General features: G+C 49.8%; 1 protein-coding gene across 4 annotated transcripts in view; it reads left to right on the top strand.

Moving 5' to 3' along the window:
- The first annotated feature begins 5,623 nt into the window (after positions 1–5,623).
- MPPED2 (metallophosphoesterase domain containing 2) overlaps positions 5,624–17,621 on the top strand; it is a 289,676-nt gene continuing 277,678 nt past the window's right edge. The window contains exon 1 of one of the 4 annotated variants that reach the window (XM_077288056.1): positions 5,624–5,777. The gene's annotated coding sequence lies outside the window, so the exon portion shown is untranslated. Of the gene's footprint in view, positions 5,778–7,183; positions 7,292–17,621 lie in introns of those variants that run through there. The other 3 variants (XM_077288058.1, XM_077288057.1, XM_077288059.1) reach the window with 3 other exon arrangements.

The following is a 17,621-nucleotide window of genomic DNA, read 5'->3' as shown; positions in this document are numbered from 1 at the left end:
TCCCTGACCCAGTGGCAGCCCCTCTCCTTCTCTCTGACCCAGTGGTAGCCCCTTTCCTGCTCCCTGACCCAGTGGCAGCCCCTCTCCTTCTCCCTGACCCAGTGTCAGCCCCTATCCTTCTCTCTGACCCAATGGCAGCCCCTTTCCTGCTCCCTGACCCAGTGGCAGCCCCTCTCCTTGTCTCTGACCCAGTCACAGCCCCTTTCCTGCTCCCTGACCCAGTGGCAACCCCTTTCCTGTTCCCTGACCAAGTGGCAGCCCCTCTCCTTCTCTCTAACCCAGTGGCAGCCCTTTTCCTGCTCCCTGACACAGTGACACCTCTCTCCTTCTCTCTAAACCCAGTGGCAGCCCCTCTCCTGCTCCCTGACCCAGTGGCAGCCCTTCTCCTTCTCTCTGACCCAGTGACAGCTGCTCTCCTGCTCTCTGACCCAGTGGCAGCCTCCCTCCTTCTCTCTGACCCAGTGGCAGCCCCTCTCCTGCTCTCTGGCCCAGTGGCAGCCCCTCTCCTTCTCTCTGACCCAGTGGCAGCCCCTCTCCTGCTCTCTGACCCAGTGGCAGCCCCTCTCCTGCTCTCTGGCCCAGTGGCAGCCCCTCTCCTTCTCTCTGACCCAGTGGCAGCCCCTCTCCTTCTCTCTGACCCAGTGGCAGCCCCTCTCCTTCTCTCTGACCCAGTGGCAGCCCCTCTCCTGCTCCCTGACCCAGTGGCAGCCTCTCTCCTCTCTGACCCAGTGGCAGCCCCTGTCCTGCTCCCTGACCCAGTGGCACCTCTCTCCTTCTTTCTGACCCAGTGGCAGCCCCTTTCCTGCTCCCTGACCCAGCGCAGCCCCTCTCCTGCTCCCTGACACAGTGACACCTCTCTCCTTCTCTCTGACCCAGTGGCAGCCCCTCTCCTGCTCCCTGACCCAGTGACAGCCCTTCTCCTTCTCTCTGACCCAGTGGCAGCCCCTCTCCTGCTCCCTGACCCAGTGGCAGCCCCTCTCTCCTGCTCCCTGACCCAGTGGCAGCCCCTCTCCTTCTCCCTGACCCATTGGCAGCCCCTCTCCTGCTCCCTGACCCAGTGGCAGCCCCTCTCTCCTGCTCCCTGACCCAGTGGCAGCCCCTCTCTCCTGCTCCCTGACCCAGTGGCAGCCCCTCTCTCCTGCTCCCTGACCCAGTGGCAGCCCCTCTCTCCTGCTCCCTGACCCAGTGGCAGCCCCTCTCTCCTGCTCCCTGACCCAGTGGCAGCCCCTCTCCTGCTCCCTGACCCAGTGGCAGCCCCTCTCTCCTGCTCCCTGACCCAGTGGCAGCCCCTCTTTCCTGCTCCCTGACCCAGTGGCAGCCCCTCTCTCCTGCTCCCTGACCCAGTGGCAGCCCCTCTCCTGCTCTCTGACCCAGTGGCAGCCCCTCTCTCCTGCTCCCTGACCCACGGGCAGCCCCTCTTTCCTGCTCCCTGACCCAGTGGCAGCCCCTCTCTCCTGCTCCCTGACCAAGTGGCAGCCCCTCTTTCCTGCTCCCTGACCCAGTGGCAGCCCCCCTCCTTCTGTCTGACACAGTGGCAGCCCCTCTCCTGCTCCCTGACCCAGTGGCAGCCCCTCTCTCCTGCTCCCTGACCCAGTGGCAGACCCTCTCTCCTGCTCCCTGACCCAGTGGCAGACCCTCTCTCCTGCTCCCTGACCCAGTGGCAGACCCTCTCTCCTGCTCCCTGACCCAGTGGCAGCCCCTCTCCTGCTCCCTGACCCAGTGGCAGCCCCTCTCCTGCTCCCTGACCCAGTGGCAGCCCCTCTCCTGCTCCCTGACCCAGTGGCAGCCCCTCTCTCCTGCTCCCTGACCCAGTGGCAGCCCCTCTTTCCTGCTCCCTGACCCAGTGGCAGCCCCTCTCTCCTGCTCCCTGACCCAGTGGCAGCCCCTCTCCTGCTCTCTGACCCAGTGGCAGCCCCTCTCTCCTGCTCCCTGCCCCAGTGGCAGCCCCTCTTTCCTGCTCCCTGACCCAGTGGCAGCCCCTCTCTCTTGCTCCCTGACCCAGTGGCAGCCCCTCTCTCCTGCTCCCTGACCCAGTGGCAGCCCCTCTCCTGCTCCCTGACCCAGAGGCAGCCCCTCTCCTGCTCCCTGACCCAGTGGCAGCCCCTCTCCTTCTCTGACCCAGTGGCAGCCCCTCTCCTGCTCCCTGACCCAGTGGCAGCCCCTCTCCTCCCTGACCCAGTGGCAGCCCCTCTCCTTCTCCCTGACCCATTGGCAGCCCCTCTCCTGCTCCCTGACCCAGTGGCAGCCCCTCTCTCCTGCTCCCTGACCCAGTGGCAGCCCCTCTCTCCTGCTCCCTGACCAGTGGCAGCCCCTCTCTCCTGCTCCCTGACCCAGTGGCAGCCCCTCTTTCCTGCTCCCTGACCCAGTGGCAGCCCCTCTCTCCTGCTCCCTGACCCAGTGGCAGCCCCTCTCTCCTGCTCCCTGACCCAGTGGCAGCCCCTCTCTCCTGCTCCCTGACCCAGTGGCAGCCCCTCTCTCCTGCTCCCTGACCCAGTGGCAGCCCCTCTTTCCTGGTACCTGACCCAGTGGCAGCCCCTCTCTCCTGCTCCCTGACCCAGTGGCAGCCCCTCTCTCCTGCTCCCTGACCCAGTGGCAGCCCCTCTCTCCTGCTCCCTGACCCAGTGGCAGCCCCTCTCTCCTGCTCCCTGACCCAGTGGCAGCCCCTCTCCTGCTCCCTGACCCAGTGGCAGCCCCTCTCTCCTGCTCCCTGACCCAGTGGCAGCCCCTCTCTCCTGCTCCCTGACCCAGTGGCAGCCCCTCTCTCCTGCTCCCTGACCCAGTGGCAGCCCCTCTCTCCTGCTCCCTGACCCAGTGGCAGCCCCTCTCCTGCTCCCTGACCCAGTGGCAGACCCTCTCCTGCTCCCTGACCCAGTGGCAGCCCCTCTCTCCTGCTCCCTGACCCAGTGGCAGCCCCTCTCTCCTGCTCCCTGACCCAGTGGCAGCCCCTCTCCTGCTCCCTGACCCAGTGGCAGCCCCTCTCTCCTGCTCCCTGACCCAGTGGCAGCCTCTCTCCTGCTCCCTGACCCAGTGGCAGCCCCTCTCCTGCTCCCTGACCCAGTGGCAGCCCCTCTCCTGATCCCTGACCCAGTGGCAGCCCCTCTCCTGCTCCCTGACCCAGTGGCAGCCCCTCTCCTGCTCCCTGACCCAGTGGCAGCCCCTCTCTCCTGCTCCCTGACCCAGTGGCAGCCCCTCTCCTGCTCCCTGACCCAGTGGCAGCCCCTCTCCTGCTCCCTGACCCAGTGGCAGCCCCTCTCCTGCTCCCTGACCCAGTGGCAGCCCCTCTCCTGCTCCCTGACCCAGTGGCAGCCCCTCTCTCCTGCTCCCTGACCCAGTGGCAGCCCCTCTCCTGCTCCCTGACCCAGTGGCAGCCCCTCTCCTGCTCCCTGACCCAGTGGCAGCCCCTTTCCTGCTCCCTGACCCAGTGGCAGCCCCTCTTCTGCTCCCTGACCCAGTGGCAGCCCCTCTCTCCTGCTCCCTGACCCAGTGGCAGCCCCTCTCCTGCTCCCTGAACCAGTGGCAGCCCCTCTCCTGCTCCCTGACCCAGTGGCAGCCCCTCTCCTGCTCCCTGACCCAGTGGCAGCCCCTCTCCTGCTCCCTGACCCAGTGGCAGCCTCTCTCCTGCTCCCTGACCCAGTGGCAGCCCCTCTCCTGCTCCCTGACCCAGTGGCAGCCCCTCTCCTGCTCCCTGACCCAGTGGCAGCCCCTCTCCTGCTCCCTGACCCAGTGGCAGCCCCTCTCCTGCTCCCTGACCCAGTGGCAGCCCCTCTCCTGCTCCCTGACCCAGTGGCAGCCTCTCTCCTGCTCCCTGACCCAGTGGCAGCCTCTCTCCTGCTCCCTGACCCAGTGGCAGCCTCTCTCCTGCTCCCTGACCCAGTGGCAGCCCCTCTCTCCTGCTCCCTGACCCAGTGGCAGCCCCTCTCCTGCTCCCTGACCCAGTGGCAGCCCCTCTCTCCTGCTCCCTGACCCAGTGGCAGCCCCTCTCTCCTGCTCCCTGACCCAGTGGCAGCCCCTCTCTCCTGCTCCCTGACCCAGTGGCAGCCCCTCTCTCCTGCTCCCTGACCCAGTGGCAGCCCCTCTCCTGCTCCCTGACCCAGTGGCAGCCCCTCTCTCCTGCTCCCTGACCCAGTGGCAGCCCCTCTCTCCTGCTCCCTGACCCAGTGGCAGCCCCTTTCCTGCTCCCTGACCCAGTGGCAGCCCCTCTTTCCTGGTCCCTGACCCAGTGGCAGCCCCTCTCTCCTGCTCCCTGACCCAGTGGCAGCCCCTCTCTCCTGCTCCCTGACCCAGTGGCAGCCCCTCTCCTGCTCCCTGACCCAGTGGCAGCCCCTCTCTCCTGCTCCCTGACCCAGTGGCAGCCCCTCTCCTGCTCCCTGACCCAGTGGCAGCCCCTCTCCTGCTCCCTGACCCAGTGGCAGCCCCTCTCCTGCTCCCTGACCCAGTGGCAGCCCCTCTCCTGCTCCCTGACCCAGTGGCAGCCCCTCTCTCCTGCTCCCTGACCCAGTGGCAGCCCCTCTCTCCTGCTCCCTGACCCAGTGGCAGCCCCTCTCTCCTGCTCCCTGACCCAGTGGCAGCCCCTCTCTCCTGCTCCCTGACCCAGTGGCAGCCCCTCTCCTGCTCCCTGACCCAGTGGCAGCCCCTCTCTCCTGCTCCCTGACCCAGTGGCAGCCCCTCTCTCCTGCTCCCTGACCCAGTGGCAGCCCCTCTCTCCTGCTCCCTGACCCAGTGGCAGCCCCTCTCTCCTGCTCCCTGACCCAGTGGCAGCCTCTCTCCTGCTCCCTGACCCAGTGGCAGCCCCTCTCTCCTGCTCCCTGACCCAGTGGCAGCCCCTCTCTCCTGCTCCCTGACCCAGTGGCAGCCCCTCTCCTGCTCCCTGACCCAGTGGCAGCCCCTCTCTCCTGCTCCCTGACCCAGTGGCAGCCCCTCTCCTGCTCCCTGACCCAGTGGCAGCCTCTCTCCTGCTCCCTGACCCAGTGGCAGCCCCTCTCCTGCTCCCTGACCCAGTGGCAGCCCCTCTCCTGCTCCCTGACCCAGTGGCAGCCCCTCTCCTGCTCCCTGACCCAGTGGCAGCCCCTCTCCTGCTCCCTGACCCAGTGGCAGCCCCTCTCCTGCTCCCTGACCCAGTGGCAGCCTCTCTCCTGCTCCCTGACCCAGTGGCAGCCTCTCTCCTGCTCCCTGACCCATTGGCAGCCTCTCTCCTGCTCCCTGACCCAGTGGCAGCCCCTCTCTCCTGCTCCCTGACCCAGTGGCAGCCCCTCTCCTGCTCCCTGACCCAGTGGCAGCCCCTCTCTCCTGCTCCCTGACCCAGTGGCAGCCCCTCTCTCCTGCTCCCTGACCCAGTGGCAGCCCCTCTCTCCTGCTCCCTGACCCAGTGGCAGCCCCTCTCTCCTGCTCCCTGACCCAGTGGCAGCCCCTCTCCTGCTCCCTGACCCAGTGGCAGCCCCTCTCTCCTGCTCCCTGACCCAGTGGCAGCCCCTCTCTCCTGCTCCCTGACCCAGTGGCAGCCCCTCTCTCCTGCTCCCTGACCCAGTGGCAGCCCCTCTCTCCTGCTCCCTGACCCAGTGGCAGCCCCTACTCACTGCACTCTCTGCTCTCTCCTCAGATCGAGGCTGCTCTCATTTTCCTCCCTGAGTCTCTCATTTCCACTCTAGAGCAGCCGGGGGACCCTCAGGGTCGAAGGTTTCACCCTGTCTGCTCCTTCTGACAGCACCTCCCGACCCCCAGCCGCCATGGAGGAACTCCCAGCACAGCACTGACTGCAGCCCAGGGACCCAGGCAGCGAGGTAAAGTCTCCTCATCCTCAGCCCACATTATAGCACAGGGGGATGTAAATCAGATAGAAACAACACACAAAGCCTGTGGGTTAGAGGTGCCTTGTCATTGCCAGCAGCGGGGCAGACAGGGGCTGTGCCCCCACCCTCACATCACAGCCCAGGGCAGGGGGCAGAGCAGGGGGCACCCATTGGGCTTGTACTAGGAAGCAGGATTTTTCTTTGCTAATTAATTGGAGAGCGACATGATCTGCCCTCTCCCTCCCCCTCTTCCTTCCTTCTCTTTCTCATTCCCTCTCTCTCTTTCCTTTCTGTCCCTCTTCTTCCAGGTGGAATACAGGGATCAGAAGGCATTATATGTATTTTGCAAGGTCTGGGGGCATTGCAATGTCACATCAGGCCAAGAGGAGGGGGGCACACATGGAATAATATTCCCAGGGAGATGTCTATTGTGATGGAGGCTGGGCAGTCATATACAGACACATCCCCCTGCCTCCTCCTGCATGCACAGGGCACATATACTGTACTGTATGCATGGACTGTAACAATTCTGCTGATCTGAGGCCTGGGCCAAGGGAGGGATTGTGTGTAACAACAGAAAGAAAATAAGTCACGCAAAGCAAGTCATTGACATCTGTAGGGAAAAAAAAGACCCCAAACTATATTATTTATCATTCCTGTCCAGTTACGGTACGCACAAGTTTGATTGAAAACCCTGGAGGGGCGTGCAAGGGGTTAATAATTCTTTGTAGGGATCACTGTGTTATAAGACCACTGTGTTACATGGCTGCCCAGGGATAGGATGGAAATAATATATAGCGGCGGCTTTGGTCTCTTAAATCCTTGCATGATTTTATTTTTAACCCCGTCTGGCATTTAATTTTTGTTTTCCAGTATATTTTGTCCAATTCAAGTCTTGGTATTTGCATCGTGTTAATAGAATAGCTAATTTATTTTAATATTTCCATGTAATTTGTGGATTTTTCAAATTTTATTTACAATAAAAAAAAGGAAAAAAAAATCTTAATTTTCAAACAATGTGTTCTTACTGAAATTTTAGCTTAAAACAAAATATTTATCTTTATTTACTAATGGGTATAATGTAGATAATTTACCTGGCAGTTAAAAAAAATCTAATGAAAAGAATGATCATGGTATTATAGGATAGAGCTCATCCGCTATATGCAGAAATGATATGAAAAAGCCTCCTCCCTTCCCTGCTGTGTTTTAATAGCTTGCCCCCTAATAATCGCTCAACCTGTCATTTCCCTGGTGCAGTGTAATAATAATAATATCTGTCCTGTCCTCAGTCTCTGGATTTCATGGTGCAGTTGTGAGCCAAGTGCATGCCCATGTCACAGCCTTTGGTCACTGATTGTAATCAATCAATCCCAGAATAAGGCAGAGGGGAGGAGGAGGAGGAGAGGGAGACAGGGAGTGTGTCAGCCAGAGAAGGAGAGAGGAGGCAGTGAGGAGCAGCCAGCAGGGACGACCAGCAGCATCCAGCCCAGCATGGACTTTCATAGGTAGCGAGCGGCACTCTCTATCAGACTTTCCCAAACTCCTAAACCATTGCTGGGCAGGGGAGGTATAGATTCCACTGGCTTGGACCCTTTAAGAGAGCATGTTATTTTGTTTGCATGCCATGTACTAATAAAGCTAGGGCAATCCGCAAAGAGTTAACTGCATTCTACCAGCCTCTAGTATTGGTGTATTTTAGCCGCTGTATTATGCATGTTTGCATCCTTGTATTTTTCTGCCATGTAGTGGTGTTGGGTTTTATTTGTTTTTACGTATGGGGACGTTAGTTTCTGGAATCATGTAACCGTAAGGGGCTGTGTGCCGCATGGGGTGCGTTTTTGTGCACATACAATATTTACATGGTGTATACAGGGCACCTGCTTGGAGGGGATGGCAAGACTGGCATCAGCCCCCAACTCCGAGAGCAACATGAGGGGGATAGCAGCTTTGGAGAGTGGCTTCAGGATGTGTGATGCCGGTTACTTTGTACATGGATTATATTGGCTCGTTTCTTGGATGGTTGAATTGCAGCGTGGAAGGCTAAATTCCTGCCAATTATATGCAGCTAGTGTTTCCCAGATCCACAATTAAAGTGCGATACATATGATGTGGCACGTTACGCTACTGCAGAAATTGCTTCACGGACTTTCCAAATGCTTAGAAATTAATAACAGTTTGATTAAAGCCCACGGTTATTGCATTGGGACGCCCCCTCCTTTCCCATACCGTTTCATGGCATTCTGCGTTTCCACAGCTGCTGTATTACAGTCCTCTTTATACCGATGGGGAGCGAAAGCCTTTATGTGCTTCTGATTTTTAATTGATGCTTTATAAAGTGTATATATTTGACTTTCCCCCTGTACATGTGTATGTGGATTGCTTTATGTAGCGTAGTCCGGCGTGTAATGATATTGTACAGGTGTCAGTCTCATGTGGGATCTCTCTGGCGTACTCAATCATTAAGAGAAACCACTTGGAAATGTCTCCTTGTCTTTATTATACATGGTGATTCCATGTTTGTATGATACTGTACTTACACTATAAATATTTCTATTGCACATATGTAATATTTATTTACAAAATGATGTCTGTGTTTGGGGCCATTGATACAATTGTATCCGGGCTGAAGATGTTATTGAGTCGTTTCATAGTTCAGAGTTAGAATGATTAATTAAATTAGTTTATTAGATTAGATTATTAGAACTAATATGTTTTCTCAAAAGTCCTTAGGAAAACCACAGATGTTGGCAAATTTACTAAATAGTTTCTGCTTTTTGGTACACGTATGTGAGTTATACTGAGAAACATATATATGTGAATATTGACAAGCACAGTTACTATGTGTACAACATTAATATAGAATGCTTGGGGAAATTATATTATATATATATATATATATATATATTCTCACCCATTTGTGAATAACATTAGTAACAGATTCCAGCTCCCAAGGTTAAAGCTCGATTATTTATTGATGCATTATTAAACATGGCCAAAGATGTCCAAATTGTCACTGCTGAGCCTGTATTCACATGTCTGTACTTCCTATAGATCGCACACAGATGCCGAGGAGTGACGGCCATGTACGGTCCATATTCACAGAGCCAGTCATTACAATAAGTGAGTTTGGTGGGCAAGTGGGCCACTAGGACATGTGTCCGGTGCGGGGTTTTGTGGACAATCGCTGCACAAAGAACATAGACAGTAATGTATGGCTATTTATCCATGTAAGACACAGGTCTGTGTTATGTCCCTAGGGTCTGTCCTGGGTTAGGTAGCCCTGTGATATAGACTTAGTGTATTAGTGTAATGTATGGCTATTTATCCATGTAAGACACAGGTCTATGTTATGTCCCTAGGGTCTGTCCTGGGTTAGGTAGCCCTGTGATATAGACTTAGTGTATTAGTGTAATGTATGGCTATTTATCCATGTAAGACACAGGTCTATGTTATGTCCCTAGGGTCTGTCCAGGGTTAGGTAGCCCTGTGATATACACTTGGTGTATTAGTGTAATGTATGGCTATTTATCCATGTAAGACACAGGTCTATGTTATGTCCCTAGGGTCTGTCCTGGGTTAGGTAGCCCTGTGATATAGACTTAGTGTATTAGTGTAATGTATGGCTATTTATCCATGTAAGACACAGGTCTATGTTATGTCCCTAGGGTCTGTCCAGGGTTAGGTAGCCCTGTGATATACACTTGGTGTATTAGTGTAATGTATGGCTATTTATCCATGTAAGACACAGGTCTATGTTATGTCCCTAGGGTCTGTCCAGGGTTAGGTAGCCCTGTGATATACACTTGGTGTATTAGTGTAATGTATGGCTATTTATCCATGTAAGACACAGGTCTATGTTATGTCCCTAGGGTCTGTCCAGGGTTAGGTAGCCCTGTGATATACACTTGGTGTATTAGTGTAATGTATGGCTATTTATCCATGTAAGACACAGGTCTATGTTATGTCCCTAGGGTCTGTCCAGGGTTAGGTAGCCCTGTGATATAGACTTAGTGTATTAGTGTAATGTATGGCTATTTATACATGTAAGACACAGGTCTATGTTATGTCTCTAGGGTCTGTCCTGGGTTAGGTAGCCCTGTGACATAGACTTAGTGTATTAGTGTAATGTATGGCTATTTATCCATGTAAGACACAGGTCTATGTTATGTCCCTAGGGTCTGTCCAGGGTTAGGTAGCCCTGTGATATACACTTGGTGTATTAGTGTAATGTATGGCTATTTATCCATGTAAGACACAGGTCTATGTTATGTCCCTAGGGTCTGTCCTGGGTTAGGTAGCCCTGTGATATACACTTGGTGTATTAGTGTAATGTATGGCTATTTATCCATGTAAGACACAGGTCTATGTTATGTCCCTAGGGTCTGTCCAGGGTTAGGTAGCCCTGTGATATAGACTTAGTGTATTAGTGTAATGTATGGCTATTTATCCATGTAAGACACAGGTCTATGTTATGTCCCTAGGGTCTGTCCTGGGTTAGGTAGCCCTGTGATATAGACTTAGTGTATTAGTGTAATGTATGGCTATTTATCCATGTAAGACACAGGTCTATGTTATGTCCCTAGGGTCTGTCCTGGGTTAGGTAGCCCTGTGATATAGACTTAGTGTATTAGTGTAATGTATGGCTATTTATCCATGTAAGACACAGGTCTATGTTATGTCCCTAGGGTCTGTCCTGGGTTAGGTAGCCCTGTGATATAGACTTAGTGTATTAGTGTAATGTATGGCTATTTATCCATGTAAGACACAGGTCTATGTTATGTCCCTAGGGTCTGTCCTGGGTTAGGTAGCCCTGTGATATAGACTTAGTGTATTAGTGTAATGTATGGCTATTTATCCATGTAAGACACAGGTCTATGTTATGTCCCTAGGGTCTGTCCTGGGTTAGGTAGCCCTGTGATATAGACTTAGTGTATTAGTGTAATGTATGGCTATTTATCCATGTAAGACACAGGTCTATGTTATGTCCCTAGGGTCTGTCCTGGGTTAGGTAGCCCTGTGATATAGACTTAGTGTATTAGTGTAATGTATGGCTATTTATCCATGTAAGACACAGGTCTATGTTATGTCCCTAGGGTCTGTCCTGGGTTAGGTAGCCCTGTGATATAGACTTAGTGTATTAGTTTGCTGTATGTACTGACAGAGATGAACTGGATTTGCAATGAGTGATAAGTTTCCGTGTAGGGAAAATGCAGGAGTTTTCTGCGGAATATTCACTCGCGAAAAATCTGCTGCATTTCACAGAAGTTTTAAGAAGTCTCATGCACATGATGCGAAAAGTATCTTCAGTATAAGTAGACGAGTGTTGCGGATATGGGAGGCACGGCATGTGGGTGTCTGCGTGCATTTCCCCCTTTGGCGGTAATATGTAAGGTTCCCCTGCACTTCTTTTTTTTTTTACGGTGAATTGCGGCGGAAATCGCTGCGGCATCTCGGCTACTGAAGCACTGCGAGAGAGAATGTAACCAATTTCCCCGCAGTCCCATGTAAAACAGACCCATCCTGATATTACAGTGGGATTGTGAAAGATGTAGACTCTGCTATATCAGTGATGTGCGGGAGTTCGGGCTGGGCTCTAACTTTTGGTCTGTTTGCTCTGTGATGACCCAACCGGTGCAGAACATGTAGTGTTTTGTGCTCTCCATCGTTCTCCCCGGGCTGATCAGTCTCCGCGCGTCGCTCGTTAACATCTGTCTGCTGACGTCGGATTCTTCCAGGAGCGTTGGATTTGTGGATTCCTCATAGGTATTTACCTCTCAGGATGAAAGAATTGTGTCATTTCGCACCGCGGCAAGAATCTCTCGTAGTAAATGAACAGAGCTGCGAGCCAGGCTGCCGGAGAAAGCAGGTGTTGTCTCCCAGAAAGCGGCCATTCACAGGAAAATTAGGAAAAGCAGCTGCTCATGGGACTTTTTGGGGGGTTTGATGGCGGTTTTTATTTTTCATCTGTACTAGTACAATCCCTTGTCAGATATATTTCGGTGAGAATAATGGCGGATTTTGTCAGTTAAAAAAAAAAAAAAAAGAAGAAATCATGTAAACTAGATCTTGCACCAATACAGGACTGCAAGACGTTGCGGTATATATCCTGGAGAACGGGTTAAATAACCATCCACATCCTTGTGTTGTGAAGGCTCTGGACTGTTGATGTTTCCGTATGATTGGATGCAATGTAGCTGGAGGCATTCTGTGTGGTGCAGATATAGCAGAGCTGAGCTTGCTATGTAACCCATGTAAGCTCTGCATAGTATTTGCATGGGACTGCCACAAGAAATTCCTCCCATGCTTTGTAATTATTCAGTATTTTTTGACACTGAATGATATTCTGCCTGGATCTATAGGAGTTTATCTCAGTGCTGTAGAGCAGAACCGTATGATTTTGGGGTTTCCATTGGACTATAAGGAGAAGAACTGCATTGTTTTTGCACAAAGAGTTAAACTTTTGCTGTATCTAATTAGTGGTACAGTTATCGATATTTATATTTTGTCTTGTTCAATGTCTCCCTACATTACTGCATATGTATAATTTAGGCAAAACTGCCCTGCTCATATTAATCAATGATTTATTTAATTTTTTTCTGAAGGGTTGACAAGTTTCTAATTTTATTCTAACTGTTACATTTATTATATTTTGTAATTAGTTTTTCAAATAGGACATTGCGACTTGTTACCCAGAAAATGGGTCTATGACATGTCCACATTACTTCATGGTTTTTGGCTCATTAAAAAAAGCCAAAAACAAAAAATGTGACATGTAACCATAAGTTGTGAGGGTAAAGAGGTGAATACAGGCAGAATTAAAATGAAGGAATGCTGCACATGTAAGAGTTGGGCCCCGCCAGAGTTTGAGATTTGGTACGTATCCTAAATACCGCATTAATAGAAAAAAAATAAAGTAAACATTATATATCATTTATTTTTTTTTTTTAACCAAGGCAGTATTTAGGATATGTATCAAAATCATAATTTGCAAAGATCTGCGGAATATGTTGGTGCTATATAAATAAAATTATTATTATTACTAAATATGTGAGCCCAAGCTGCACCCCTGTATACCTCTGAGGTTCACAGATTTATCACAGATTCTGTGAAAAAAAAAAAAAAAAAAAAAAAAATAATGTAGGCATACTCCAATGCATGGCGCATTATGCTACAGCGTATGGACTATGGCGCCACGCGGCGGCTCTTGTTCTGGTACATCCGCTGCCAACAGCCCTAGATATAGTGTAAATCTGTTATTGTGGTGTAAATCTGTTATTGTGGTGTTAACGGGGCCAGTCAAGCGCCAGATTATCGAGGGGTCCTATAAAAGACACCACTACTACCATGCCACATGTGCCGCCACGTCTTCCCATATTTTATTCTGCCCACTAATGCTTTTCTTTTTCAATAAATAGATTTTTTTATATACTTGAAGGTAATGATCGGCTGACATGTCAGACACAGAGGGGTTAAAGGGTCGTCCGCATCGAGCACCACAAGAAATTAGTAATCAAAGGACTACTGTGCAGACAGGCATGTGATTGAACACTCGCTCAGCGCTGCTCGGCCTCTTCTCGATGCTGTCGTATACCACTTGATAAAAAAAAAAAAAAAGAAGCTAAATTATGTATTTGAATTACTTCTAATAAGTGTAATAAAGCAGCATGAGCTCATTATAATATTTTTATTTTATAATAGCTCAAAACTAGAACTAGAAAAAAGTGAAAGTTGCCTACAACAACCTACCAGGTTCCAGCTCTCGTTTTTCAGAGGCCCTCTGGAAAATGAAAGCAGCAATCTGAATGGTTGCTATTGGTAAGTATCCGTTTTTAGTGCTGGTTTCTAGTCGCTAACATTCCCCATGAATGAGACAGAGGTGCAGAGTGATCCATAGGAGGGTGCTGCACCGCAGAACAGGCAGTGACTTGTGATACGGTTGGGTGCCCCTAATGGTGGATTGCCTGCCAGCTCACTTAAAATATCCACATGCCGCCTAAGGTTATGATAGTGAGTCGGCGGGCTCATGCACTTGGGACCAGTGTGCCCGGCAGTGCACGGAGGCAACAATGCTCATCAATGTCAGCTGCTTTCAGGCAGTCGGGCACCATATGTATGGGGGGTGTTTTCCCCTACAGGTAATGGAAGATGCCACCATCCGAGGTGCTGGGACATGGAGACCTTATGTTCCTCCATGGCGTCCCTATTTATACCGCATAACTGAGCCATAATAATAGTAAGAGAATCTACATCTTCAGTAAAGCACCTATGGCAGTTATGTGCTGTATAGAAATGCCCGATAATGTGATGCCGGATTACAGAGCAGTCACGGTCTTCCTTTTGATGCATTTCTATAATTTCACTAATATTCTTAGGGACCGTGCACACGTTGAGTAAAATGTCGGCACCGTTACTGTAGCTCTTGGCATTAAAAACGCACAGGGAATTGACATTCTGCAAATTATTTTCTGCACCAAAATACTCAGCGTGTGCATGACACTTCAGGCTTCTCATTCACTTTGCTGGCATCAGGACCACTTCAGGTATTTCTAGAAAATCTGCAACGTGTGCACAAGCCCTTAGAATAACCGTCATCTTAATTTACATTTCTTTTCATAGCTCATTAGGACCCACGACAATAATTTTCTTTAATAAAATATTACAATCTACTTCTCTCTCTTCCTAGGCTGATCTTTCACTCTCTGTTCGTGGGTAAAACCTGTCTTCACTCCACACAGAATTTACCCATGAATAGATAGCGAAAGATCAGTCCAGGAGAAGGAAGATTTGTCTGATAACATGTATTACAAAGTTGCTTATTCTCATGTGAACTATTGATTTATGAAAGCATTAAGATAAGTTAGCCCTCATTCACACGTCCATGTTGCTCGTACATGTTCTATCCATTTTTTTATGGATGTAGAACATAGCCTTCATAGTTTATGGGACTGTTCACATGTCCAGGTAAAACTTCGGCACATGTCCGTTTTTTTTTTTTTTCCCGGTATCAAGGATGAAAAGGACCAATACAAGTAATGTGAAAAACACGTAGCGCACACGGATGGCATCTGTATGCTGTAAGTTTGTAAAATGACAAAGTCTAGGAGAAACTTTATTTATCCATCCGTAAAATATACTGATGACGTTGGTGGTAAAAATGGACACATGTGCCGTAATGGATGACACCCTGATCCAAATCACTGACATCGGTACCATTTTTCACGTACGTGGTTAAACACAGATGTGTGAATGAGGCTGTATTCTTTAAGGATTTGGTTTTTAACGAGGGTTCAGGACTTTTTTATCCCTTGACTTGGGTTGCGTGCGTCAGTCTTGGAGCTTTCCAATTTTCCCATATTTAACTTTCTCACTATCTCTGATGTACATGAAAGTAACTGTCCCTGCCTTTAATGTTTGCTTGCACACTGAGCCCACATCTTTCTCCACACTTGATGGATAATCAGCCATCAAGTTCCTCTAACAGCTGCAGGTGGAATGGTGCTCCGCACGCGGCTGTTAACCAATTACATCCTGCTGCCATTAAATACACATATTTGGTATCGCTGCTTTCAGAAATGTCCTATCTATCAACATGCAAGATAAATTAATCCAATTGGTAAACAGCATAGCGAGGGGAAAAAAAAAATCAAAACATCAGAATTTTATGGGGTTTTTTTTGGGGGGGGGAACTGCAAAATTGCAATAAGATGAGATTAAAACATCATATCTGCCCCATATGGTATCAATACAAACATCAGCTCAAATTGAAAAAAAATAAGTTCTCACATAGCCCCATATTCCAAAAATGTAAATGTTGTGGGTCTAGGAAAATGGTGATAAAAGCAAAATATTATTAATTGTTATATATATATATATATCTATCTTTTTTTCCTTCTTTCCCCCACCACACAATAAAAAATAAATAAATGTTTGGTATGTGCGTATTCTTATCCACCTGGAGAATCATCATTCCAGGTCAGTGTTATCATATAGTGAATATGATAAATAGAAATCCCAGAAAACAATTGTGGAATTACTTTTTTGCAATTTCTCCGCATTCGGAATTTTTTTTTTTCCTGCTTTCTGATACACTATATGGTAAAAATAAACGGTGTCGTTCAAAAGTACAACTCGTCCTGCAAAAAAAAAAACAAGCCCTCATATGGCCAGAAAAATAAAAAGTTATTTGTCTTAGAAGAAGGGGAGGAAAAAATGAAAACATAAAATTGCTGGGTAGTGAAGGGGTTAGCTGCATACCTTGATTATAGCGATGTAGAGGAGCATTTGTCTTTTAATGGGAATGCAGCGCTTGTGCAGCCTGACGTCTGGCTGCCAGTCATGCGGTTATTACTTGCATTGTAAAACTTTTGATAACGCAGCGGAGTGATGTGACATGAGCGACTCGTCTCTGCTGTGTCTGCAGTGTACAATGTGTCAGTCCTAGACATTGGAGCTTAAGGAAAACCGTTTCCCCATGATGGTGGAATTGTGCGCGGTCTGTGTCCTCGTTTAACCCCTGAATAGGATCTTTATGACTGAAGCAGTTATTTGCCTTCAGGCTCGCTCACTTTGCATGCCTTACGTATGATGAAGGGTTACACGGAGCACAATGGCCTTTATCTGCCCTGGTTAATGTGTCCGTGCCCCGGCGCAGGGTAACATATGGACTGCCATATCGCTCAGGCTGTAAAATCATAAAGCAACTGACCACTGTTTTACCATCTGGCCACAATGGACAGTTGTTGGAGTAAACATTAGGCCAAGTCACTCTTGTCACACTCCATGTTGATAAATTTCCTCATTAAATGTTTTACAGTGTCACTTTAATATTAATGAGGTAATGGATAGAAGCCGAAACAAATTGTATTTGCATTTTTTTCAGCACACAGAGGCCCCGTTAGCAGACAGGTTAGCCACTAAAGGAATCATTTTAGTAATATTTTAATATTTTGTGCTTAGAAAAAAAAATGTGTGTCCTATACGTTTGATGACTAACGCTGCCTCGTTATTTTTGTGATTTACATCATCATTTTTAGGAAATGAGTTTGCTGTCAGTGAGCGAGCCTCGTTTATATTCACAGGCTGCAAACCTGTACGTTCTTGTCTTGTTCTCATCTGAGAAGTGGATGACATGGCGTCCAGACCAGATCCATCATCTGCCGCACAGATGCAGCAGGCGATGTCTGAACAGCGCCATCATGCTACTGCGTTATAGTGCCGCACTCACGCTGTTTATTAGGAGCCACAATCCAGTACTGATAATGCTTCAGCCTGACACTCAGACCTTCGTCCGACCGATTGCTGTAGAAAAACAGATAATTTGGCTTTGAAAAACAAAAATCAGTGAGGTCATAGATATGTTGCACGTCCACTACTGGACAACTCCTTATTAACTGATTACATGCCTGACATAAAATAAATAAATAAAAAAATTATATATATATTAGTACTTGCCTACCAGACAGGTGGCTCTCCTGCACTGCCTGTTCTTTGCTTCCTGGCAGTCTCATGACATTGCTGATCAGCTGCAGCTTTCATACTTCTGTGAAGCTCGACTGCTCTGTTGACGTAACGGTGAACACAGAACTTCTCTGTACTGGAACTGAGAGCTCTGCAGCCAATCACCTGCTGCTAATTGGCTGCAGGGTCTTGTGACATAAGACATGTGACCTCCAACAGCTGCAGCACTAACCCCTCAGGGGCGGCACTTGTCTGGGAGATGAGTATAGTGTTTTGTTTTTTTAAGATATTATGTGGGGCAGTTAAAAACAGGGCTGTGGAGTCTGTAAGCCAAACCACCGACTCCTCGATTTCCCTAACTCCAACTCCACAGCACTG

Source organism: Ranitomeya variabilis, chromosome 2 (assembly GCF_051348905.1).
Source record: "Ranitomeya variabilis isolate aRanVar5 chromosome 2, aRanVar5.hap1, whole genome shotgun sequence".
NCBI classification, from domain to species: domain Eukaryota; kingdom Metazoa; phylum Chordata; class Amphibia; order Anura; family Dendrobatidae; genus Ranitomeya; species Ranitomeya variabilis.
This window is presented reverse-complemented; position numbering and strand designations above follow the sequence as displayed.